This window comes from Agelaius tricolor, unplaced genomic scaffold, assembly GCF_023055355.1.
Source record: "Agelaius tricolor isolate 1412-34295 unplaced genomic scaffold, bAgeTri1.0.p SCAF_11, whole genome shotgun sequence".
Lineage (NCBI taxonomy): Eukaryota > Metazoa > Chordata > Aves > Passeriformes > Icteridae > Agelaius > Agelaius tricolor.
Window position 1 is genome coordinate 30341539 of NW_027269271.1, and position 24891 is coordinate 30366429.

At 50.9% G+C, this 24891-nt stretch overlaps 2 long non-coding RNA genes across 4 annotated transcripts in view; one reads left to right on the top strand and one right to left on the bottom strand.

Moving 5' to 3' along the window:
• The window catches only part of LOC139594615 (uncharacterized), a 276219-nt gene that overhangs the window by 153169 nt on the left and 98159 nt on the right, over window positions 1–24891 (bottom strand). The window contains exon 2 of one of the 3 annotated variants that reach the window (XR_011680681.1): window positions 11378–11415. This is a non-coding gene — a long non-coding RNA (uncharacterized lncRNA). Of the gene's footprint in view, window positions 1–1760; window positions 2208–11377; window positions 11658–24891 lie in introns of those variants that run through there. The other 2 variants (XR_011680680.1, XR_011680682.1) reach the window with 2 other exon arrangements.
• On the top strand, window positions 18292–19323 carry LOC139594051 (uncharacterized). The gene is made up of 2 exons (XR_011680500.1): window positions 18292–18465; window positions 18760–19323. It is a non-coding gene; the product is annotated as an uncharacterized lncRNA (long non-coding RNA).

Sequence of the window (24891 nt, forward strand, 5' to 3'; positions counted from 1 at the left end):
TCCATCCAGGCTCTCTCCAGCTCCCTGTTTGCCTTCTCCCTGCACCAAACCTCCACAGCTTCTCCTTCCACCACCTCCTGCCCCACCTGGTGTCCTCCTGGCATTTTTGGTTCCTTAGGGGGGTGCTTGGGTGTTTTTGTTGAGCTGGGTCCATCTGCTGCCCCAGGAGCAGCTGTGTCACTGGGTTTGGGGACAGGGACAAGCAGGGAAGGGCCATGAGTGCTCCAAGGCCAGAGCTCTGCCCTTTTAGGATCCCAAATCCCTTGTGTGATTTTAGGAAACTTCAGGCACAGGGCACAGCAGTGACCTGCCATGGCAACACCCTCCACGTTCCGTGCTCCTTCCAAGAGCTCTGTGTTCCTGCAGGGCTGGGACAGACTGGCCCTGGGATTCTGAAGCACTTTTCCTCAGTGCAGGCTGGCTTTGGTGCCCTGGGCCTGGAGAAGCCTGGGAAACACTGCTCCCCTCCCTGCCCTTCCCTGGGTGTTCTCTGGTGCTGATCCCAGAGCCATTGCAGCACAGGTGACCCCCAGTCCCCTCAGCCTGGTGCTGAGACCCCAGGAGGTGCCAGTGGGGCTGACAAAGCCTTGGAATTCCCTGCAGAAGCCTTGGAATTCCCTGCAGAAGCCCGGATTTCCCGATCTGGGCCCAGGAGGGAGCACACAGCAGGGCCTGGCTGTTCCTGTGCCAGGCTCCTGGGCTGTGGTGGGAGCATCCCTGGGATCACCAGGGCCATCCCCTGACCAGGACAACCCCAAATCCCTCCCAGAGCTGCTCCTCAGTCCCCATCCTCCCATCTCCAGCACTGGAGGAAAGCTGGGAAGAGCAGGGAAGGGGATGGCTCTGAGCTGCCCTACTTTAATGCTATTTTTGAGAGCATTCCCTAAAATCTGGGACTATGGCACGATCCCTGAGGCTTCCCCACATCCAGCATGCCACCACACCCAGCCCACCACTGCTGACCCTCAGCTGTGCTGGGATTATTTTGCTTTAAAACCATAAAAACCCCCTGATTTTAATGTATTCAAAGAGAGCTGTAACTAAATTTCCAGAGCTCCCACGTACAAGGGTGTCTATTCAAATGAGACAAAGTTTTGCAATTCAAAACCCATTTCTTCCCAAAATTCCTTCCCAAAACCCTCAAACAGTGGCCACAACACTGCAGAGTTTCAGTGCAGAATCACTGTCCATTTGGAATTAAATCACTTACAGTCATTAAATCTTCCTAATTTAGCCTCACATCCATTGGAAGGCGGCATCGAAAGGAACCAAATTTGGTTCAGCTTCGTTATGGACAAGCTCCAAGTGCGGTGAGGTTTCTGTTGCCATTCTGGGGGTGGCAGCTTCTCAGCCCTGGAATGGCAAATGAAGAGCATAACCTTGTTTCAGGAGGGTTTCTGCAGGTTTTAAATAGCCTGGCAGCAATGCAGCCCTGCAGCTCCTGAATACCAATGCACGGCTCTGCACCTCCTGGGGGCTCAGCAGAGCCTCAGGGCCAGCACCTTCCCATTCAGCTAAAATCACATTTCAACAAACCCCACAGCCCACTCCAATTCACCCAGATTAATCCAATTCTGCGCCGATTTTCTATTTCAAAATTAAAGAAAGCTGTGGTTGCCTAAAATAACCCCAGAAAAGGCAGCTGTGCAGCAGCCTCTCATTTTCCCATTTTCCTTGGTATAATCATGGACTCCCAGACTGGTTTGGGCCAGAAAGGACCTTAAAACTCATTTATTCCACCCCTGCCATGGCAGGGACACCTCCCACTGCCCCAGGTGCTCCAGCCCCAGTGTCCAGCCTGGCCCTGGGCACTGCCAGGGATGCAGGGGCAGCCACAGAAAATCTGGGAATTCTATTCCAGGTCCTGCCCACCCTGCCAGGAACAATTCCTGCTCGGAATGGAGAAGTCCCTTTCATTAGGGCTCACCTTTGAGGGATGTGGGACAAAGGGACAACCCTTCCCCGGGCAATTACAATCCAGCCCTTCATGGTTTGGGGTTTTATTTTAAAGATTTCTCTTTATTTCCTGTTTTTTTTTTTTGTGTGACCATTTAGGAAATGTTCCTCAGCTGTGCAGGGAGTCCAGGAGCAGGAGCAGCCCTGGGAACAGGATCCCATTGTGAGGAAAGCCCAGAGCCCTGCACTCTGCATCCAAGCACACCTGAGAACAGAACCCGTGAAATCCTCCTTGTTTAAAGTGTCACAGGGATTTAGAAAATACAATTTCTCCTCTCCCTGCAAAGCCCAGCAGCCTTCAGGCCACACCACCCAACACCCCCCACTCTGCTCTGTGCTGATCAAATAAAAACACTCTGCTCTAACAGGGAAAAAATGACATTTTTTCACCTGCTGGCTGTCCCCCAGCCAGATAAACCCTCCAGATCTCTTGCTCGGGAGACAAGCAAAATAATAACAATAATCCAAAGCAACACTTCCATTCTTTCCATTTAATCAGCTCAGTTCTGCCCTCAGAGCCTCCCCAGACAAGCAGTGGGGCTTTTAATGGATGCTTAATATGTCAAAGCCGTGTATTTTTAATTAAAACACCGAGTTTGACATCCTGGGTGATCCACTACCCACACATCTGACTAATACACTGTCTCCAGACCAGCTGAAGAGATAAAACTCACCAAAATAACAAAAGCTGCTTTTTTTTTATTGTTTAAATCCAAGCACAAAAGAGCTTTTCCTAAAGCTGGGCAGTAAGCACCCATTACTGGTGTCTCCCACTGGGGCTTTTCTCATTAGCAAGGTGGCCTTGCCCCAGCACATGTTGTGGAGTAAAGGGATTGCCAGGAACATCAGGGAAATGGAGTTTGTGCCTCTCCCAGTGCCCTGGCAGCTGTGCAAATCACAGCTCTGCCTCAGGAGGGAAAAACCAAGGCTCAAACCCATGGATGAGCTGCCATGGCCAAGCCAGCGTGCCCAGCTTTATCCTGAGATTCCTCCAGGGATCAGGGGTGTCAGCATCCCAACCAAGGCCTGGCATTAATCCCCATCTCTGCAGAGCCTGGCAAGGGCAGAGGGCTCCTCTGGATTCCCTCTGGGCATTCCCAAACCCTGGCCAAGCAGCCAAGGAAAGCTTTGCCCTTGGCAGGGAGAGAGGGCAGAATCCCAGGGTCTGTAAGGAAAGCTGGGAGCCACAACCAGGACACCAAAAGTCACAGGCAAGTAGGAAATGGAAATTTCCCCCATTAGGCAGAGAAAAAACCATTTTGTTTCATCAGCAAAATAGTTTTTATCTGGGGGAAAAAAAAAAAAAAATTATGGGGCTACAATAAGAGATGAAGTTCTGAGGGGAAGATGGAAAGCCAGGGTATCATTTATGGATCCCAAAGTTAATTTAGGGTCACCTCAGGGGCTCACACTCAGCTGCCACAGTAGCACAGGGCTGAAGGCCTGAGGGGGGAAATCCTTATTGGTCACCCCAGGAAAAAAACACCCCACAGACAAGGGGGGACAAAGGGCACCTGAAATTGCCCCAGCCAGAAGGTTCACGAGTCAATTTTCCAGCAGTCCCACAGCAGGGAATGCCCGTGGGGATGGGGTTTATCTTCTGGAGGAGTTTTAGCTGAGATCTGGGTTGGGAAGCTCCCTCTTGGGAGGATTGCAATGCCCATCCCAACCAAGCATTCTCATGACAGCAGGGAAAACGGGAACACTGGATTCGTTTATTCCAGATAATTCCTTTTGTTATTAATGCCCATAATTACTTCTACTTCTTTCTCATGACTGATAAATTGTCCAATAAGATTTTTCACTCATGATTAAATCAAGGAAAAAAAAAAAAAAGATTTGGACAAGAGAGGAGATGATTTTTCTGCTGGAAAGCATTTTAGGGCCATGGACCAGCACCAGGGGCTGGAGCCCCTCTGGGGCCAGGCTGGGACACCTGGGGGTGCTCCCCTGGAGAGGAGAAGGATCCAGGGAGAGCTCAGAGCCCCTGGCAGGGCCTGAAGGGGCTCCAGGAGAGCTGCAGAGGGACTGGGGACAGGGGATGGAGGGACAGGACACAGGGAATGGCTCCCAGTGCCAGAGCTGGTGTATTAGAAAAGAAAATTCAACATTTTGAGGCGCCACCATTGTCCACAGTAACTTGTCTGAGCAGGAATGGGGAATCCACCCCACAAATATCTGCAGGGAACAACCACCTGGGATGCACCCCTGAGGAACACAAGGGGAAAGAACCGGAGTTAATGTTACAGAGCAGTTGCCAAGTATTTAAAACCCTCTTTTGCCTGAATTTGTGTCTTTATGTGGGCTTGAGAGACTGTCTAGGATGGCTTTGCTTGATTTGTTCCTTCTTTTATCCTTAAAATATCAGGAATGCCAATATTAGCCTGGTTTTCAACACAAGTCTTGAATTCTTTTTAAGCCAAGCCTTAAGGAGAGATGTTGGATTTTTAGCAAAGCCTTCCTTCCTCTGAAATGTTAATTAGCATCTGAAGTGGAGAAATTAGGGAAAAAAGGCAAAAAGAAGCAAACCTTGATATTTCCCTCTCCACTTCCTTTTCAAGTCCAGAGTTTTCACTCCCTTTCTTCTTGAAACTTTATCTGCACACATTTTCTCAGGTTTTTGTAGATCACACACCTCAGAAGTTTAAAATAAATACAGTTCAGCCCCTGAAAGTCTCTTTTCAGATATCAATATTTCTCCCATTATCTGCTCTCACATAAGTGAGCTGACAGAACCCTTTCTGAGATATCTAGAAATTAAATAATCTGGAGAACACAGGTCTCAGTTTTCCCCTGATTTTTCTCCATGGACATTTATTTTGGTTAGGATTGGGATTGAAAGTGTTTGAGACAGTATTTTGTGTTTGGACTCGGGTATTTGTTATTTTTAATTTATAATATAGTTTTACAAGTTGTGAGTTTTACAGTATTTTACTAATAAGTTATAAAATGCCTTCATATTTATCTTTACAAGGTCTTTCAAGGAAAAACTATTTAATTAAGAAATGATACTTAAATTATTTTTACTTTAAACTTAATAACAAATCACTCATGTCTCGTAATGTGGACTTTTTTGTTTAATTACAAAACACCACCTAAACCCATGAAGAAGAAGTTGAAGAAGAAGGTAAAGAAGAAGGACTCACTTCTGCTTTAAAACTTTTCTCTTGTTTTATATATATTATATATTTTTTTAAATTGTAGGTATATAATAAATTATTTATGATTATATATTAAATAAATTATATATAATTTTATAATATATAATATATTATAAAAAATTTAAATATTTTATAATATATAATATGTAATAAATTATATATAATATAAATATTGTAAATATATATATAAACTATATATATAGAGAGAGTTTAAAGTTTTAAAATATAGTAATATATATAAAATAAGATATATATATTATATATATATAATTTATATATATATTTATATATAAATAGAAATAGAAATAGAAATTATATATATATAATATATATATCTTATTTTATATATATTACTATATTTTAAAACTTTAAACTCTAAGTTTTTTATTATACAATATTATACAATTTTAATTAAATGACACCTATAATCTTACTGTTATTATTTAATTTTTGAAGTTTTGTCTACGGCCTCGGGTCAAATGTAAGTGTTCTCTTGGGGGTCTGTGTCTTTTAACACAGAAAGTTTAAAATTCTCAGTATCTAACACACCAGGACAGGGTTTCTTTTCCAGGGAGATGAGGCTGCTCTGGCCCAACCAATCCCAGCTCACCCAAACTCATCCCAGCTGACAGAGGGGAATGGCAAAGGCAGGAGCAGCACGGGCCTGGCTGGAGCCCTTCCCACGGACCCAGACTCGCAGCAAGGTAGAGAAATTATAAAGAAAGACCTCCTAAAATCAGTCTGGCTCTTCTGGAATCAGTGGCTGGCCTTGCCAAGGTAGCCCCTTGCAAGTTCCCATGTGAAAGCAGCCCTGGTGTGAGCAGCTGGTTAACAAAACCCTCTGTTCCTGGGTGAGAAACAACCAGCTCCTGTATAAGCTGCTTTTAGATACAAAAACGGGAACTATCTCTCACAAACAACTTTCCCTGCATGCCCACACTGAGAGTTTGAGTGAGCAATCAATCCAGGGTAACAACTTGTTATTAACCAGCAGAGTAATTGCCAAGAAAGCTGCTGACCAATTGCAGTGACACACGGGGGCTGTAAAACCGTACAAAAGGAGTTATGTGAGTGAAAAGGGGCTTTTCCCACCATGAAAAGGATGGAGCCTGAGTGATTTATTCCCTGAATTTATTCCAATCCAGACTCATTCCCTCTTTGGGTGGATCACATGGGCAGCTCACAGCACCTGGGATCTGGGATATTTGATTTCCTGGGGCTGGAGATGCCTGTGGGAATGAGTGGCTGTCACAGGAGTGCTCAGCCCACACTCCCAGGTGCCATCACCAAGCACAGCCCAGCCCCAGGAGAGGCTCACTGGGCATTCCCAGAGCCTGGAAATGCTGTTCCAGACTGATGGCACAGGCTCAGCGCATTCCAAGGGTGGACACAGCCACCTGGACAGGGCTGGGATGTGTGGATGAGCCCTGGGGCTGCTGGAGGGGGCACAGCTTCCCCCAAATCCACTCTGCAGCTCACAGGGAGAACAATTCCATCTGGGATCTGCCTGCCCTCCTTCAGCTGGAGGGACAGGACATGGGAATGGCTCCCAGTGCCAGAGGGCAGGGATGGATGGGACATTGGGAATTGTTCCTGGCAGGGTGGGCAGGGCTGGGCTGAAATTCCCAGAGCAGCTGGGGCTGCCCCTGCATCCCTGGCAGTGCCCAAGGCCAGGCTGGGCATTGGAGCACCCTGGGACAGTGGGAGGTGTCCCTGGCATGGAGCAGTGCCATGGGATCAGCTTCATGGTCCCTTCCCACCCAACCATTCCAGGACTCCATGATCTCAGGGCCCTGCAGTAAATTCATCACTCCCTGCTTGCTGCACATTTCAGAATCCCTTGGGTTTCTCTGGATGCACACCTTGCATTCATTCCCACAGCCCCTGGGGCAGCTCCAGCCCCAGCAGCCCTGCACTGCTCCCTCAGGACACCAGTGCCACCCCGAGCCCGTGATAAATGGCTTTTCCCCCTTGGACAAAGGGAAAATCCTGGCTGTGCTGTTTCACTCCTCATTTGCTGGGCCCGGATTAAGCGTGGAGATTATTGAACATGTGCTGGTGCTCAATTAATATTTCATTGCTGCTGGCTCCTGTGTGGGCTGCCTGTTCTCCTGGAGTGCTCCAGCACCATGGAAACGTTGGGAGAGATTTTCCCTTAACTGCATGAATGGTTGACAGACAACAGCACAGCACCATGGAATTAAGCCCCGATGGCTGAGGAATTCTCAAGAGCTGCTGCTGGTGGCTTAATTTTGTTTTTAAACCTGGCGACATCTGCTCTTGCCCAGGAGAATCTGTGAAGGCTTTTGTGTGATCAGGTGAGGAATCTGTGTGACAGGGAGTGTGTACCCACCAGAGCTTTGACTCACACAGGTGAGCCCCTGAAACTCGGGGAGAATTCCAGTCAGGAAAGAAAATAAAAACAAAGAAATTTTTAAAAGCGATCAAAAACTAACTAAACGCTCCTTTTCCTTTTAAACTGTACTTTTATGGCAAGTTTAATTCCACAACTAACCACCCCTTGGCTGTAGGATTGCCAAGGAAAGTGGCTGAGCACCATTATCCAAACCCAGGCAGCTCTAAATCAGCTTTTTGTATTTCTCAGGTTAAAATTGCTCTGCCTTGTAGGACAGAGCCCTGGCAATCCCTGAGCACCATTATATAATGAAGCAGGTTTTGTGAGCAGGGTTTGTGCTGCATGATTCACCACACTGAGAATCCTTGGGATGCAGTTTATCCCTGTTCCCAGAGCCAGCAGGGATCACATCAGGAATTTCACTAAACTGCAAAAAGTTTTTGCCATTTTATTAAAGCAGAGCTTGAAGTGTGACATCCCCAAAGCTGTGGCTGAGGCTTAGCCCCAAAGTAAATATCAGTTTAAATCTAATTCGGACCCATTTACTGTTAAGGGCCCAGAGCTCCTCTAAAGTTTTCTTGGCAATTCAAACCTCACAAGCTCCAAACTCTTATCAAAATAACTCCCTGATGATTTTAAACTCCACAGATGATAAAGGGGAGGTTGGAGAGCTGGGAGATCACTTGGTCATGGGCCCGCTTGTCTCAGTCTCTGCCAGAACTCTCAAAGAGCCCTAATTTAAGAAAGCAAATTATATTAATTGCATTTATCATTATTATCATGAGTGTGCCATCAGAAACTCCCAGTGACATTTGTTTTGGTTTGTTTTTAATATGTTTAAATGAGCTGGATTTGAGCCCAATGCCAAGCCTGAACCGAGGTATTGCTGGAATCCTGAAAAATTCCAGTTCTGAGTTTAGACTAAATTGTCTCTGTGGCCACTTTTAAATACACAGCAGTAGAGCCTGGACCTACCCAGGAGCTCAAACTTGCAGTGTTCAAAATGCAGGTTTGAGCTCCAAGCCCCACCCAAGCTGGCTTTGAGCACCCCTGGGGCATGGGGAGTCCATCCCTGGGGTACCCAGTTCCTCTCCAGGACAGAGTCCTGATCCCAAGGCTTCCAAAGCTGAACTGCCCACATTTCTTCTACAAAGGAAAGTTCAAAGCATTGCCCAGTGTTTAAGTGGTGCTGAGATCAAGACTAAGTGAAGTAAGCCCAGCACTCAGTCCTGGAGCACAGGAGTGTTTAACCCCCTGGGCAGCCCCATCCAGCCAGGATTCCCAGCTGGGATTTCAGGAGAATTTTCTCAGCTCCTTTGCACAGCCCCATTCACAGCCATGGTCACGCCCTGCAAACATCACAGAATCCCAGGATCCCCGAGGCTGGAAAAGCCCTCCCAGCCCATGGAGTCCCAGCTGTGCCCAATGCCCACCCTGTCCCCAGCCCAGGGCTCCAAGTGCCACCTCCAGGGATGGGCACTGCAACCCTCCCTGGGCAGTTCCAGTGCCTGAGCCCCTTTCCATGGGGAAATTCCTGCTGCTGTCCAACCCAATTCTCCCCTGACACAACTCAGGGCCGTTCCCTCTGCTCCTGTCCCTGTTCCCTGGAGCAGAGCCCGACCCCCCGGCTGTGCCCTCCTGGCAGGAGCTGTGCAGAGCCACAAGGGCCCCTGAGCCTCCTTTGCTCCAGGCTGAGCCCCTGCCCAGCTCCCTCAGGGATTCTGCAGCCCCTGCCCAGCTCCCTCAGGGATTCTGCAGCCCCTGCCCGGCTCCCTCAGGGATTCTGCAGCCCCTGCCCGGCTCCCTCAGGGATTCTGCAGCCCCTGCCCAGCTCCCTCAGGGATTCTGCAGCCCCTGCCCAGCTCCCTCAGGGATTCTGCAGCCCCTGCCCAGCTCCCTCAGGGATTCTCCAGCCCCTGCCCGGCTCCCTCAGGGATTCTGCAGCCCCTGCCCAGCTCCCTCAGGGATTCTCCAGCCCCTGCCCACCTCCATTCCCTGCCCTGGACACTCTCCAGCCCCTCAGGGTCTCTCATGAAGGGCTGACCCAATCCAGGGGCCATCGGCCTCTTGCCCCCCTTGCCACCCCTGGGCTCATGTCCAGCTGCTGTCACCAGCATCCCCAGGGCCTTTCCCAGCTTTCCAGGCCCTCCTTCCCAGCCTGGAGCATTCCAGGGATTGTTGTCACCCAAGTGCAGGAGCCAGCCCTGGGCCCTGTTGACCCCTGGGTCCCACCTGGCCCTGCAGAGCTTCCCAGAGCTCCAGCAGATCCCCACTCCCACCCAAAACACAGACAAACCCTGCCCGGGGTGGTGAGCAGCCCATGGACAGCCTGACAGGGGTTCATTCCCCAGACCCACAGGAGTGGCACAGCAAAGCCCCTTCCCTGGGCTGTGCTCTGGTGGCTGGCTGGGCACGTTTCCCTCGGCCCAGTCACGTTCCCAGCAGAGCACTGCTCCACCCTCCTGGCACGGCTCGCGCTGGGAACGTAGAGCCAGGCTAAAATTAGAGGTGTTGCGAGTGCCTTATCAGGGAAAAAAATAAAAATTGGCTGAAAAGAATGGATCTGAGCTAATTCTGGATGGGGCTGGCTGTATTTCCTGTCAGGAGATTGCTCAGCACCCGGCACTGGCTCTGCTGGAGGAGCCTCTCCTGAGACAACATTTGGTATTTCATCACTCTTCCCATCCCAGCAGGTGGAGGAGAGATGTCTCTAACAGCCACAGGCTCAGCAGGAAGGGAGCCCTCTCTGTCCTGCAGCAGGCTGGGAGCAGAGCTGGGAGCTCCTGGGCAGGAGGACATGACCTCCACCCACCACAGCCTCTGTGCCTCTAGCAGGGTGGACAGAAGGCTCTACTGCTTAGAAATACTCACCAGCCCAGGAGCTGGAGAAGAGCCAGGGCAGGAATCTCTCAGCCTGGCTGAGCACAGGCTGCACTAAGGCAGTTCTGGAGGGTGAGGAGGCACTGAGGGCACAGGCCTGAGCGAAAGCAGCCGGGCTCCAGGGATGGACACACATTTATTGGGAACACCAAGCAGGCCAAGGTGAGCCTGTCCTGTGCTGCCCTCTGGGCCAGCTCCCACCTCCACCACAGCACCTGCATGATTTCTCTTCCTTCCAAGGCTCTCTCACTATTCCAACATTCTCACTATTCCAACGTTCTCCCTATCCCTGTTTTCCACACAAAGGGCCAAGCCCTTCTCCCGCTTATCAGCTGCCACTGGAGCAGTCCTGTAAATCCTCCCTGGTCCCAGTTAGTGGTCAGGCAATTCTCTCAGTCAATCAGAATCTGCTCTGCTGAAATGAAGAAGTTTTTTAAAGTCTATTTAAGTCAAATAACCTCCTCTTGCATGAAGGTCATTTTTAACAACAAGCTCTAACAATTTTAGAACAGCATCTCCTCATTCTCAGCCAGGGCATATTTATTTTAAAAATCTGTTGGCTAAAAACTGAATGGTTGAAACTGATAGGAAGGAGACCAGCTGATAATAGTGTACAGTGACCTAGAAAAAATTCAAATTACTGCCATTTTTGTCCATAGCTTACAAGCGAATGAAGTACAAAAACTTGCCAAAGTTGAACTGCACACAATGAATTCAAAGCCCACTCAGAGTAACTGAGGCTCTGGAGGGCTGCTGAGGATGCTGGAGCTGCACTGACAGGTGCCTGATGGAGAGGAGCTGTCAGAGCCTGCTCTGCCCCCAAACACTGAACTTCCCCCAAACTGCCCTTTTTAAAATGCATTTGGAAATTAAATTCCACAGAACTGAACAGATCACACAGCTCCACCTGCACAAGGCTCCACCGCAAGGACCAGGAATATGCCAGGAAGAGCATGGAATCTTAGGATGGGTTCACAGGGAGCCCAAATCCCACCCAGTGCCACCCCTGCCATGGCAGGGACACCTCCCACTGTCCCAGGTGCTCCAGCCCCAGTGTCCAGCCTGGCCTTGGGCACTGCCAGGGATCCAGGGGCAGCCCCAGCTGCTCTGGGCACCTGTGCCAGGGAACAATTCCCAATTCCCAATGTCCCATCCATCCCTGCCCTCTGGCACTGGGAGCCATTCCCTGTGTCCTGTCCCTCCATCCCTTGTCCCCAGTCCCTCTGCAGCTCTCCTGGAGCCCCTCCAGGCCCTGCCAGGGGCTCTGAGCTCTCCCTGGATCCTTCTCCTCTCCAGGGGAGCACCCCCAGCTCTCCCATCCCTCTGATCATCCTGGTGCCTCCTCTGGAGCTCCACGTCCTTCCTGTGCTGGGGAGCAGCATCATCAGGCACTGTAATTAAATGTAATTAAATTGTACCTGATTTCCTTCCCTGGGGCCACGGGGTGAGGAAGAGGAGGCACCAAAGCCCTTGATCTCCTGGCCCAGCTGCTCTGGTCCTGCCTGGCTGCTCCTTCTCCTTCCTGGGGGACCAGGAGGGACTCCAGGGTGGCTCTGCTCCCTCTGCCGTCAGAGGTGAGCTCCGTTTCCAAGCAGGACAGAGCCCAGGCCATCTCAAGGTCAGGTTTTACCAATAAAAGCAGCTCCTGCCCTAAAACTAACCCAGGGCACACCTCAGCTTCCAGACCAACAGGGATGGAGGAGCCCATCCCACAGCTCATCCTGTTTGGCTGGGTTTTCTTTTGGTTTGAGGTATTTTGGTTCAGTTTTGGGTTGGTTTTTGTTTAATTCCTGCTCGAGCTCCTGCTCCAAGCCCAGCCTGTAAACACAGCCTGCCCAGGACTCCTGGATCTCAAGGATGTTTCAATTACCTTTTCCCACAGCCTCCCAGGAAGGATTTCACAGCATTCCAGAGCCTGCAGGGTACTTGGCCAAGGAGACCTGGCCTGGATCAGGTGCTCAAGGATCACACACCAGCTCCAACCTCTGTCTGCTCCAGGGCATCACTGCATGGGCCCTCTCCCTGAGCAGGCAGGCTCCCACACCAGATATTGTTGGGATTTAAACCTCTGCCAACGGGAATCTGGAATGATCCATTCCTTATAACAGAGTCTAAACCACCTTTTCACAAACAACAGCTTTAATTTTATAAAATGACACCCAAGGACTCAGAGTTCTTAAGTTCCCTGGAAAAAAGGCTTGCCTCATTTCACCCCACGGGATAAAGCAGCACTAAACCACCAAACTCAGGGGAACTTTGTGTTCCAAAGCTTGGAAGCTGGAAAAGCAGCACTGCTGCTCCACACCAATACCGGTGCCACGTTTCTGATGCCCCGACGTGAAAACGGCATGGAGCTTTCTCAGGATCAGCTGCTGTCAGTCAGCTGCAGCCCCCAAACCCCAATCCCACTCCTCCAGCTGCTCCTGGGGAGAGCTTTTCGGGATTGGGAAAACAACACCACCACCGTGTGGCCGGGAGCGAGGACAGAAGGCAGGGAAGGAGGGCTGGGTCCTTCCCTCAGGCGCACATCCCGCGGCAGATTCCCAAACCCGCCCGTGGGAACCGGGACAAATGCGGCTGCTGCTGTGCAGAGCAGGGTGCTCCACCCCAAACTCAGGGCTGTGCGTTATTCTGTGCCCGCTCTCCCTCCCTGGGTGCCCCGCTCCAAACTCAGGGCTGTGCGTTATTCTGTGCCCGCTCTCCCTCCCTGGGTGCCTCACCCCAAACTCAGGGCTGTGCGTTATTCTGTGCCCGCTCTCCCTCCCTGGGTGCCCCGCTCCAAACTCAGGGCTGTGCGTTATTCTGTGCCCGCTCTCCCTCCCTGGGTGCCCCGCTCCAAACTCAGGGCTGTGCGTTATTCTGTGCTTGCTCTCCCTCCCTGGGTGCCCCGCTCCAAACTCAGGGCTGTGCGTTATTCTGTGCCCGCTCTCCCTCCCTGGGTGCCCCGCTCCAAACTCAGGGCTGTGCGTTATTCTGTGCCTGCTCTCCCTCCCTGGGTGCCCCGCTCCAAACTCAGGGCTGTGCGTTATTCTGTGCCCGCTCTCCCTCCCTGGGTGCCTCACCCCAAACTCAGGGCTGTGCGTTATTCTGTGCCCGCTCTCCCTCCCTGGGTGCCTCACCCCAAACTCAGGGCTGTGCGTTATTCTGTGCCTGCTCTCCCTCCCTGGGTGCCCTGCAGCTGCTCCCAGTGCTCCTTTCCCAGGTGCCGCTGGATTCAAACCCATGGATGTCCCGCCATGGTGTCTGTGCCTTTGGGGCAGGGGGAGCCTCCGCTGCCACGCAAACCCCAGTGGGACTGTAAGGGATGGGCCCTGCCCCTGGGGATGCAGAATTCCAGGCTGCTTTGGGTTGGGAGGGACCTGAAATCCCATTCCATGGGCAGGGACACCTCCCACTGCCTCAGGTGCTCCAGCCCCAGCGTCCAGCCTGGCCTTGGGCACTGCCAGGGATCCAGGGGCAGCCCCAGATTTTCCCCTGGGAATTCAATGCCAGGGCCTGCCCACCACCCCAGCCAGGAATTCCTTCCCCACATCCCACCTCTCCCTGCCCCCTGGCACTGGGAAGCCATTCCCTGCATTCTGGCACTCTCTGCCCTCTCCCTCCTTTTCAAAGCCCCAGATGGTTTGGATTTTGGTCCCCTTTTCCCAGACAGCCAGATGAAAACCAGAGTATTTCCAAAGCTTTCCCTCAAATTGCATTCCATGGACAGGACAGGGAATAAGGGAAGCAGGTACAAAATAAAACTTCCCAGACACCTGCAGGAATCTGCAGCATTTGAAAAGACCATGGATTATTCCCACAAACAAAGTGCCTTGTTTTTCCATCCTCCTCCTGCTTTTTTAAGCTGTTTGGATCTTCCAAGCCTTTCGAGTAGCTCTAGAGAAAAGTGAATTTCCATTTTTTTCCCCCAACGATGCAGCCTCAGCCGTGGAACAGCAGTGGAAACAGCAGCAGGAACATCCTAAAGGTTGTGTGAATGCAAAACATGCTCACTCCAGCTGGAGTCATTTGGGCACTGGAGGAAATCTAGGAAAATCCTGGAAAAAAAAATCCCAGTAAATATTTTAGTTGCATTTCCTAGTGAGCAAGCCAGCTTCTTCCTGCCAGCATTCCTGGTGTTTAACATTCCTGCCAGCTGCCAGCCTCCACTCCAGGAACATCTGCATCCCAGAGACTTGCAAGGAACAAGCGAAGCCCCAAACCCATGGGGATAAAAGCCTGGAGAGAGGGACAACATTCCCATTTCCCCCCTGCTCCCGAGGAGCAGCACAACCCAAGCTCTCTGAGCACTCCCCTTCCAGCACCTGAGAGCCAGGAACTGGGAGCCCACAATCCACGTTCCAAGCTGATCCCATCCTGTGAGCCAGGGGCTCCCAATTGCTGCCCTCTGGAGCATTTCAATGGATTCTGTCCCTGTGGTTGCCACAAATGAACGATTTAGTGACAAAATGTTTGGAGTGAACCAATTGAGAGGAGTGCAAGGGAAATGAGGCTGGAGTGGAGCAGCAGCTGCTGCACTTTTGGGGAATAATGGAGCTGATGAACTCGTTTGTGAGGGAGCTGGGCACAGCTGCAGCTCCTGGGAAAAACAGCGGCACAAAAGGCTCATTCTGCAGCCCAGCTCTACTGAACTGCTCAGAGCTGGGCTTGGGGGTTGTTGGGGGTTTCATTTTTAATGAACTACTTTGGGGGACAGGGAGAAAACTTCTCCATCTGCAGGAGCTGCCAGTTAAAGGCCCGGGGCAGAGGCAGAAAAGCAGTTTTTTCTAAAAGCACAGGAGTAATCCCATTGAATCCCATAAAACCATGTCAAGCAGAACACCTCAAAGGCAAATTTTCTAAAGAAGTACCATAGACCAAAACTCTCTGTATCCTAAGTACAGCTATTAAATAATCAGAACAAACTTTCATTTGTTGTTACCACAATTTGCACCTTCCCTTCTAGAACTTATCTCAAGAGTGGATGTCACCCAATCCCAGGAGTGTGAGGGATAAAATTGGATTTATTTACCCCAGCTCCCAGGAAAAATCTGATTGATCCCCATGGAGTTGGCTGGTTCCCCTCTGTTTTGTTTTATTTTTTCCTTGAAAAGTCAAAAGATGCCTCAAACTTTCTGGATGGATAATTGAGCTTTTCATTCCATCCTGAACTTTCTAAGGCCAAAAACCTCAGCAGGAACAGTAACAGGCACTGAGAAGTCCAATAAAATATCTAAATAACAGCTTTTTAAATATAAAGACTGTAACTAAAACAATTTCTAAATGTGGAGAAACACCCAGGGAATTTCCTCCTGTTTGATCTAGGTAGATCTGAGCAGCAGGATCCCACACCACAGAAGGAAGTGCTCCCAACACAGTGAATACTCAGCTTTAATACCCCTCCAAGCCAGCCAAAAGCAACCTCAGCTGAATCTCTTCACTACACCACACTTAACATCCACTATTTAATTAAATCTTAAACCAAATGACTCGAGGGGGGGAAGCACAAGTTAATTAACATATCATGACACACTCCATAAAAACCCTGGACAGGGGCATAAATAATAAACCAGAGGCAAAGCAAAAGGGCTCTCATGTAGGATTGGCTCAGGGACCTGCATTAATTAGGAGTGTTTGAAGCCAGGACTGCTCATGTCTCTGCCTCCAGCCAGGGATTCAGACACTTAGCTCAGATCAATCTTAACCTCAGGCAGAGCAGCTCAAATCCATATTTTCTGTCATTTTTGTGCTCATCACCTTTGGCTCCCATAAAAAAGAAGCCAGGTTTTCATCAAAACCCCATCCAGCGGGATGGTTGCGAGCTGGGGTTGTTAATTATAGATTAAACATTCCTTCAAGACTTTGAAACCAACCCAAATAAACCAAGCTCAGGATTTCTGAGTGTCCAAAGATCACACAGTTCCACACACACTTTAATTGTCGGGATAGATTGAACATCACATGAATTCTCTCTTGCAAAATGCTCTTTGTGCACATCAGCCTATAGTAAATTAATGTTTGTGTCACACCTGCTACAGCTCCATGTTTTTACACACAATCCTCTCGTCCCCTTGAAAGGACTTTTTCTCTTATATTCAATAATACTAAATAGCAGGCTATGAATTGATTATTATTTCTAGACTATATGTCCCAAACATTCCTCCTCAACGCATTTATTCAGCTCAAAATTTACACTCTAGTTAATAGGTATTTACATCCTTCAAATAATAAAAGGCAGGTAAATTCAATGCCTACAGGGTTAAGGGATTTACAGCCATAAAAACTGTCATATTATTCATGACTTCAAGGTTTTTCTTCACAATTTTACAAACCAGCAGCACATTCATGTGGTTTTATAAAACACTATAGAAGAGCTACTCAGAAATCTGTGTGAGAGGAGCAGAGCTAAGACCAGTGAGTGAATTAAGGAATATCTTCCCACCTGACATCACAAAGGATTTGCACGGTGGGGATGCCCCTTCTCGGAGGGCTCTGCCAGGAGCACCCCCAGGGAGCTGGCACAGAAAATTCCCTTTTTCTCCTGGGAATTATTAACATTATTGACATTCCCCAGCAGCCGGGGCAGAGGGTGGGCATGGAGGGCACAGCCCGGGCAGCTCAGGGGGCTCTGTTATCCCCTCAGGGCAGAGGAGGGGCTGGCAATGGCCGCTTAACGGGAAAATTCAGTGGGAAAAGGAGTCAGGTGCAAGTGGGAGGAGGAGCTGATCCATCCCAGTCCAGGGAAAGGGAATAACCCCGTGCTCAGCGGGACAGGGGGAGGAATGCAGAATTCCTCAGCCTTTGGGGTGTCCTCAGCTGCCCTTCCCACAACAACCCTCCCGAAACTCTGTCCAAGCACAGTCCCTCCAGCTCGAAAAAGCACCAAATCAGCTGAAATGATGGCAGCTGATAAATCCCACAGAACTGGTTTTTTTTTCCTAAGAAAAAGCCCTTTATTGTAATGAAATGTTGGTGATTGCTGCAGTTTGGCTCCAACGTCCATTTCCCCCCAGCCACATCCAGCCCGGATTGGGTTCTTTGTCTACAAAATGTTGCTTTTCTAAAGTCTGTACCACACATAAAAACCCCTAAAATCCAGCCCTCACTCTTCAGCACGCTGAAAAAATGATGCACAATATTCTTGGGAGAAGGGATTGTTGAAATGTTTAAATGCACAGCTGAGCTCTCCCTTCGCTATCTCAGTGCCACAATGAGAGCTGGGAGTTAAGGACTCTCATCTTTCAGCTCTTGCACATTTTTGAGCTGCTTCTTCCATTTCGCTCCAGATCAGGCAATTTGCTTTGCCTTGGAGTGGAGAAGCTGTTGCCCAAAAATCAAAATGTGAAGAGATGAGCAGGAAGGAACTTTGTGAGCAGTGCCCCAGTGTGGGTGGATACCTGAGCTGGTGTTTGTACATTGAGAGCAAAGGAAAGAAAGGCTGGAGCACAAGGAAAACTCATTGTACAGCCAGCAAAACTGGCTCCAAGAGTATTTTTGGGGACCTGAAGGTGCTCTCAATCATTTTGAAAGCTGCCTATGGTCCCAGTTGATTGGCTGGCTTTGTGGCTGTCCAGGGCTAAAAATCCACAACTTCTGCCCCTGTGGAGTCATTTCCTTACAGCAGGGAAAGAGCAGGAGGAGACTTGAAATCCAACTGTAAGAACAGAGAGAATTCCAGCTTTGTCCTCTAGGAAAGTCATTGGAAGGAAGGAAACACTCGAGGCTGCAGCAGGATCAAGCTGCTCACAGGAGAATGAGGATAAGGAATTGTTTGGGTGGGAAAAGCTCTCGGAGCCCATCGAGTGCAGCCATTCCCAGCAGTGCCCCGTGTCCCCAAGTGCCACATCCACATGGGCTTTAAATCCCCTGGGGGCAGGGACTTCTGTTCCAATGTCTGACCCCCCTTCCTGTGAGGAAATGTTGCCAGTATCCCACCTGAACCTACCTGAGACTGTCCCAAATTTTTAGGAAAAGGCTCATTTTTATCCCTGCAGGGCCATCATGACCCACGCCTCAGTGCCTGAGGAGGAAAGGGAAGCTCTGGGAATCAGCGACACCTTGATCCGCCTCTCGGTGGGGCTGGAGGATGAGGAGGATTTGCTGGCAGACCTGGACCAGGCCCTGGAGGCTGCAGTGAGTGGGGAGTTCCCCTCCAAAAATCATCCCCACCCAGCCTTTGCCAGGGGCTGAGCCCTCAGCTCCTCCCAGATGGACCCTGGGCTGGGGAGGGAAAGATTCCCTGTTTGCAGCCCTGCTCAGGCACAGTTCCCCATGGGTTCAGGAGCAGCTGGGGTGTCCCAGGCACAGTTCCCCATGGGTTCAGGAGAATCAAAGGCTGAAATGCGACTCTAATTTATGAAAAGGAGATAAAAATGTGTGGTTGATAGAGGGGCAGAGCACACTGACCCCTCCCTTTCCTTCCTGCAGTTTGCATAAGCCTTGAGGGTCAAAAAGGACCTTGGAACTGGACATGGCTGTGGACGAGGACACGGAAAACCAAACCACTCTTGCTTTGCCTTTGGGAATTCCAGCCTGGGTTCCTGGGACTCTCCCTGCTGCTGTTGGGCTGCTCTCCCTGGCTGTGCTGGGCACAGCCTGGGCTCTCCCTGGAGCCAGGAGCTGTATGGGAGCAGCCGTGGGCACCCCAGGAATGTGATCCCAGTTCTCCCAGCAGAGCTCAGTGCTCCCCCTGCTCCTGCAGGGTTTGGGGCACAGGGGCTGCTTCCTCTCACTGCTCTCAGGTCATTCTCTTCTCACCCATCAGCTCAGCTCAAAAACTTGATGGAGCTCAGATCTATTTTAATTAGGTTGGAGATTTGCCTAAGAGCTTTTTCTTCTCTTGATTTTTTTATTGAAAATGAAGTTGAATCAAACACCTGGTAAACAATAACTTTCTAAAGAGGAGTCTTTGTCTCTTAAGAAAAAATCATGTGCTGTGGGAATGATTGGAATAATTTTAATTAAAACACACTTTTCCTTTCCTTGCTTATATTCCCCTGTGCACGTGCTCCTTGTGTTCAAAATCAGGGGATGGAGTGACCCTGGAGCTGTTGGGATTTTCCTGTGGGAAGGCAGGAGGGGAATGGAGCTGAGGGGAGGCAGGACAATTCTGTACTGGCCACACCCAGAATAACCTTCATTGCACAGAGGGATTAAATCCTGACTAAACCCAAGTGAAGGTGTTCCCACCCAGCCCTCCTCATCCCACAGCATCCCAGCCTGGCTTGGCTTGGAAGGGACCTCAGAGCCCACCCAGTGCCAGCCCTGCCATGGCAGGGACACCTCCCACTGTCCCAGGTGCTCCAGCCCCAGTGTCCAGCCTGGCCTTGGGCACTGCCAGGGCTCCAGGGGCAGCCCCAGCAGCTCTGGGAATTCTATTCCAGGGCCTGCCCACCCTGCCAGGAACAATTCCTGCCCAGGGTCCCATCCGAGCCTGCCCAGTGTCCGTGTGCAGCCACTGCCCCTTTTCCCTTGTCCCTGCAGAGGGTGGGCCCCTGGTTACACCAGGTCAGCTCCTGGAGCCCCTCCATGGGAAGTCCCTCAGATCCAGGTGATTTTCCAGGCAGCCCAGCCCCTGCTGTGCCCTGGAGCTGCTGCCTGGTCTGTGGGGAGCAGCGGGGTCTGCTTTGTGTCCCAGGAACATCTGCCATGGAATGAGAAGCTGCTGTGCTTCCTCAGCCTCCTGCTGCCCTGGATTCCCCCGTCCCATTCACGTGGGGCAAGGGCAGATGCCTCTGCCAGCAGGGAAATCCTCAATGAGTTGCTCCATGATTTTCTTGACCCGTGGGATATCAGCCTGAGGCTGCCTCTGAGCTTGGACCTGCCAGGACCTGGTCTCCTTGAAGGGAGCTTGTGGGGGAGTGCAGTGAGCTCCTGATCCACTGATTGGGCAGAGTTTATGCCACCTTCCCAGACCTGCCAGAGCTCAGGAACTGCTTGGACCATGCTCAGGCACAGGGTGGCAGCATTGGGGTGTGTGTGCAGGGCCAGGCCTTGGACTGGATGATCCCTGTGGGATCCAGCTCAGGATATTCCATGATTCCGTCCCTCTGAGTAGGCGAGAATCCTCTGGGCTGTTTCAGTATCTGCTGCTTCATGACAGCTCTGGAGCCACCCTGTGGCCCTGCTCTGGGCTGATCGCAGGTCTGGCTTGTATTTCCCTTATTCCATCTTTCTGAAACCCAGAGGATGTGTTTTTCCTTGGATTTGGTGTTGCAGATTGGATTCAGATTCACTGCACTTCCAGGGCAATTCGGTTTCCATGCTGAGGCCCCAGTCCCTCGTGTTGGCTGAGGATTCCCTTGTCCTTGGGAAACAAAGGACAAGCACTAAGCCTTGAATCCAGCCCAGCTAAGCCCGAGGCAGGGCCTGGCTCCCAGCCCCAGCATTCTGAGTGCTGGGGTCAGCCTGCTCCCTCCCAGCCTCACATTCCCTGGATTTGAGCATTCTCTGGCATTTCTCACTGTGTTTGATGAAGGGTTTGTGTCCTCCAGCCAAGACTGAGCCACTTTAGTCAGAAGAGTTCTTAGAAACTCCGTCTTTCATTTACAGGAAAGTTCTGTCACTGCACTCTGTGTGACCAGGAGAGGAACTGGGCATCCAGGAGTGCTGAGCTCACAATTCCCAATCCAGGGCCACTCTGGGGGCTTGGGCACTGCTCCTCTCTGTGCCACTGGCCACGGACACAGCAATTGGGGTGCAGCTGCTGCTGCTGCAGGGCTGAGCAGGGCTGGGAGTCACAGCTCCCATCCCACGTATTCATGGATTGAGTGGACTCCAAGGCACAAACTCCAGATGCCCTTCAGTCCCAGCACAGCTTCCCAACATCCCCATGAATCACTGGAATGAGCCTGAGCCCCACGAGTGCTTGGTAATCATTTTATCTGCTGCTGTGTGCAGTAGCTGACTGACAAATGCAATTTTTATTCCTCCCTTTTATCATCCCCCTTTTATCAGCTAATCAGGAGGAAAATATTGATTCTCTCCTGTCTTTCTAAAGGATGTTGGGAAATGGAGTTGGAGCCGTGGCTCCCACCCTGGCAGCCTGACAGAATCATGGAATATCCAGGGCTGGAGGGACGCACAGGGATCATCCAGTGAGGCTGCTGGCCCTGCACAAGCACCCAGCAATCCCCCCCTGTGTCCCACAGTGTTCCACCAGCCGCCTCCTGGAATGCTGGGGCAGGGCAGCAATCGAAATTCCCCCCACGTTTTCAGCCATCATTTCGAACTCTTTAAACACCACTGAAAATCCATTTTTCTTCTCTTGCAAACCCCATTTTTCACACACATCACACCCTGATGGATCTTTATCCAGAGCAGCTGCAGGCTTTGGGAAGGAAAGTTTACCCCTTAGGGAGGGTTTTTCCAGTATTTCCCTGTCTGCCTGCATTTCCAAGCTGCCAGTTGGGTTCTCACCAGGGCACCATTATTGGCATTGTTACTGCTGACTTTTAATGCCTCGTGTGTTTGACAAGAGCCATGGGAGATGTGTGAGGAACGGAGCAGAATTCCATTTCAGCTGGGAGTATTTCCCAAGGGAGTGTGTCACAAAGGCTCTCAGAATGAAGGAATTCTATTTAGATGATGTTAATCATTTATAATCATTTATCTCTTCTCCTCTTCCAGGCTTCCATGAGGACAGATGAACGTAAAAGGAATTCTCTCGCTTGGGCTCACAGGGAAGAGCAGAAACAGAGCCCTTCCAGCCATGGGCCGTGTGCTCTGTTCCCAGGCTCCACGTCAAGCCCACGTGCTGCTTTTGGGGAGGGATGTCATCCAAGCAGCCAGCTCCCAGCTCATTTCTGCAGCATCTTGGATCAGGAAATGGGAAGTTTGGGTTCAGATTTTCTGGACGCCGCCGTTGGCGATTGCACAGCAAACACTTGTCTGCAGAGGGAAGTGCCCAGGAGGCCCCGTGGAGCTGCTCCTGCTTCTTTCCAGATACTTGGCTCATTGACCTTGGGTTTCTGTGGTTGCTTTTGGGATGTGCTGTGCTCGCCTTGGGTTCAGGGTTTGTTTCCCTCAGGGGCTGGGCTCTGTGCTGCCTGTGGTGGGGGAGAGCTGCCCTTGTCCTTCCCCCCCTTCCCTGAGGTGACAGGAGTAACAAGGGACCTTAAATCCCCCCCAGTGCCACCCCTGCCATGGCAGGGACACCTCCCTCTGTCCCAGGGTGCTCCAAGCCCTGTCCAGCCTGGCCTTGGGCATTCCCAGGGATCCAGGGGCAGCCCCAGCTCCCCCGGCCTCTGCTCCCTGCCTTTCTCTCAGAAATGTCTGAACCTGGGGAACTGTACTGCTCTCCTGCTTTTCCAGGTTTTCATCCATGCTGTTGCCTTTTCCAAAGGTTTGTTTTGGGCTCCTTTTGGTTCCTAACACCAAATCTCACCTGAGGCACAGGCAGCAATTCCCAGGAGCTTCAGCTGGAGCTGAGCCTTTGGCAGCAGCCACGGCTCTGCATTCCCAGAACTGCTGCCTGCATCCAGCATGGATTCTCTGGAAGCTCTTCCCAGGAGCTCCAGGCACTCTCTGGCAGGAGTGCAGCACCACCAGATCCCTCCTTGCACCTCCAGCCCCTGATGGAGCAAAGCAGAAGGTGAAGGACCACGGGGCACTTGTGGGGCTCAGTTCCACCTCAGCATTGCTCAGGAGAAAAAAGGGATCTGGAAAAGGAGTTTTGCTGCCCCAGGCTCTGTGCTGGGCTGGAGGGGAGCTCCAGGACACCTGGCAGGAGGAGCCATGGTGTGTTTGGTGGTGGGAGGATCATGAGCAGGGCAGGATTGAGCCCAGGCCAGGCACTGCCATCCTGCAGGAACAGCCTCTCCTTGTCCCAGCTTGCCTGGAGCCTAAAATGTCCAGAGCCATTCTGGCTGGCAAACTCTGATCACTTCTGATCCTAAACCCTGATTTAAGTTCCTTTCTTCTGTTGTGTCTGAAACCCACCCTGCATCTGTCTGTGACTTGCTCCTTTTCCCTTGGAAACAAATTCCTTTCCAGCTTGGCCATGGGCCCCAGGATAATTAATGGAAGCTCCCCTGAGACTCCAAGAAACAAATGCCTGCATTTCCAGCAAAGGTTCCACTCAATTGACTCCACATTCAATCCATTCCTCAAAGAAAAATCCAAACAGAAGCACTGGGCTCCGAGGGGACGTGGGGAGGGCCAGAGCTGATCCCACCATCCCCTGATTCTCTGTGGGTGGATGGAGCTGTTGGATTCCTTGGTGAGGAGTGAGCTCTGTTTCCTGGCAATGAAGGCCCTGGGGATTCTGTTCAGCGGCAGATCCCGAGGCACCAGCTCTGCCCTCTGGGGGATTCAGGCTCCCTGATCGTGTTCCATCACCTCGTTCCTCTCTGACACCAGATTTCCCTTCAGAGAAGACATGGGCTCCATCTCCTGCAACTCCCTGAGCTCCCTCCCCTGGCTGCTGCAGAGCCTCTCTGCCTTTGAGGCTCCAAGCAGAGCCCTTAATTTGACGAGTGCCGAGGGAGCTGATGAAGCTGGAGCCGGATTTACCCTTCCAGGGCCGCTGCCAGAGCCGAGCCCTGGGCGTGGGAGTCCTTTCCCAGCTGTACCTTGGAGCTGCTGAAAGCTCAGCACGGGCAGCCAGAAAGGGCTTTCCTGTCTCCTGTGATCCAGAGTTTCCCTCCAAGGTGAGACTCCCTGGGTGCAGCCTGTGCCTGTTCCTGTTTTCCTGATGGGTTTTTCCTCCAGCAAAAACAGCTCCTGAAGAGACTCCAGGTCCAGGGCCACCTTCCTGCTGCCAGGGTGGCCCTGGGGGTGACACTGGTGACCCCTGGCCCAGGCAGAGACATCTCCCCTTGCTGACATTGCAGTCATCCTGGCTCTGCAGGAGCAGGTGGCTCTGGCTGCTGAGGGATGACGGATGATGATGGACAATGATGGATGATGGACAGTGGATGATGGACAATGATGATGGACAATGATGGATGATGGACAATGATGGACAATGATGATGGATGATGATGGACAATGATGGATGATGGACAGTGGATGATGGATAATGATGATGGACAATGATGGATGATGGACAGTGGATGATGGATAATCATGGACAATGATGATGGATGATGATGAGCAGTGGATGATGGATAATGATGGATGATGATGATGGACAATGATAGATGATGATGGACAATGATAGATCATGATGGACAATGATGGACAATGATGGATGATGGACAATGATGGATGATAGACAATGATGATGGACAATGATGATGGACAATGATGGACAATGATGGATAATGATGGACAATGATGATGGACAATGATGATGGACAATGATGGATAATGATGGACAATGATGGATAATGATGGACAATGATGATGGACAATGATGGTGGATGATGATGGACGGGCTGTGCTGCCTAATGATGGCTCAGGACAGCAACAGCAGGAGCAGCTCCACCACTGAATCACAAATGAGGAGAAGTACAGAAGTCTTCCCAAATGTGAGGGACTTTGTGCAGAGAGGATCCCCAGGATCCCTGGCCTCTGGACCCTGCTGAGATGGATGGGCTGTCCAGGGGAGGAGGTGCC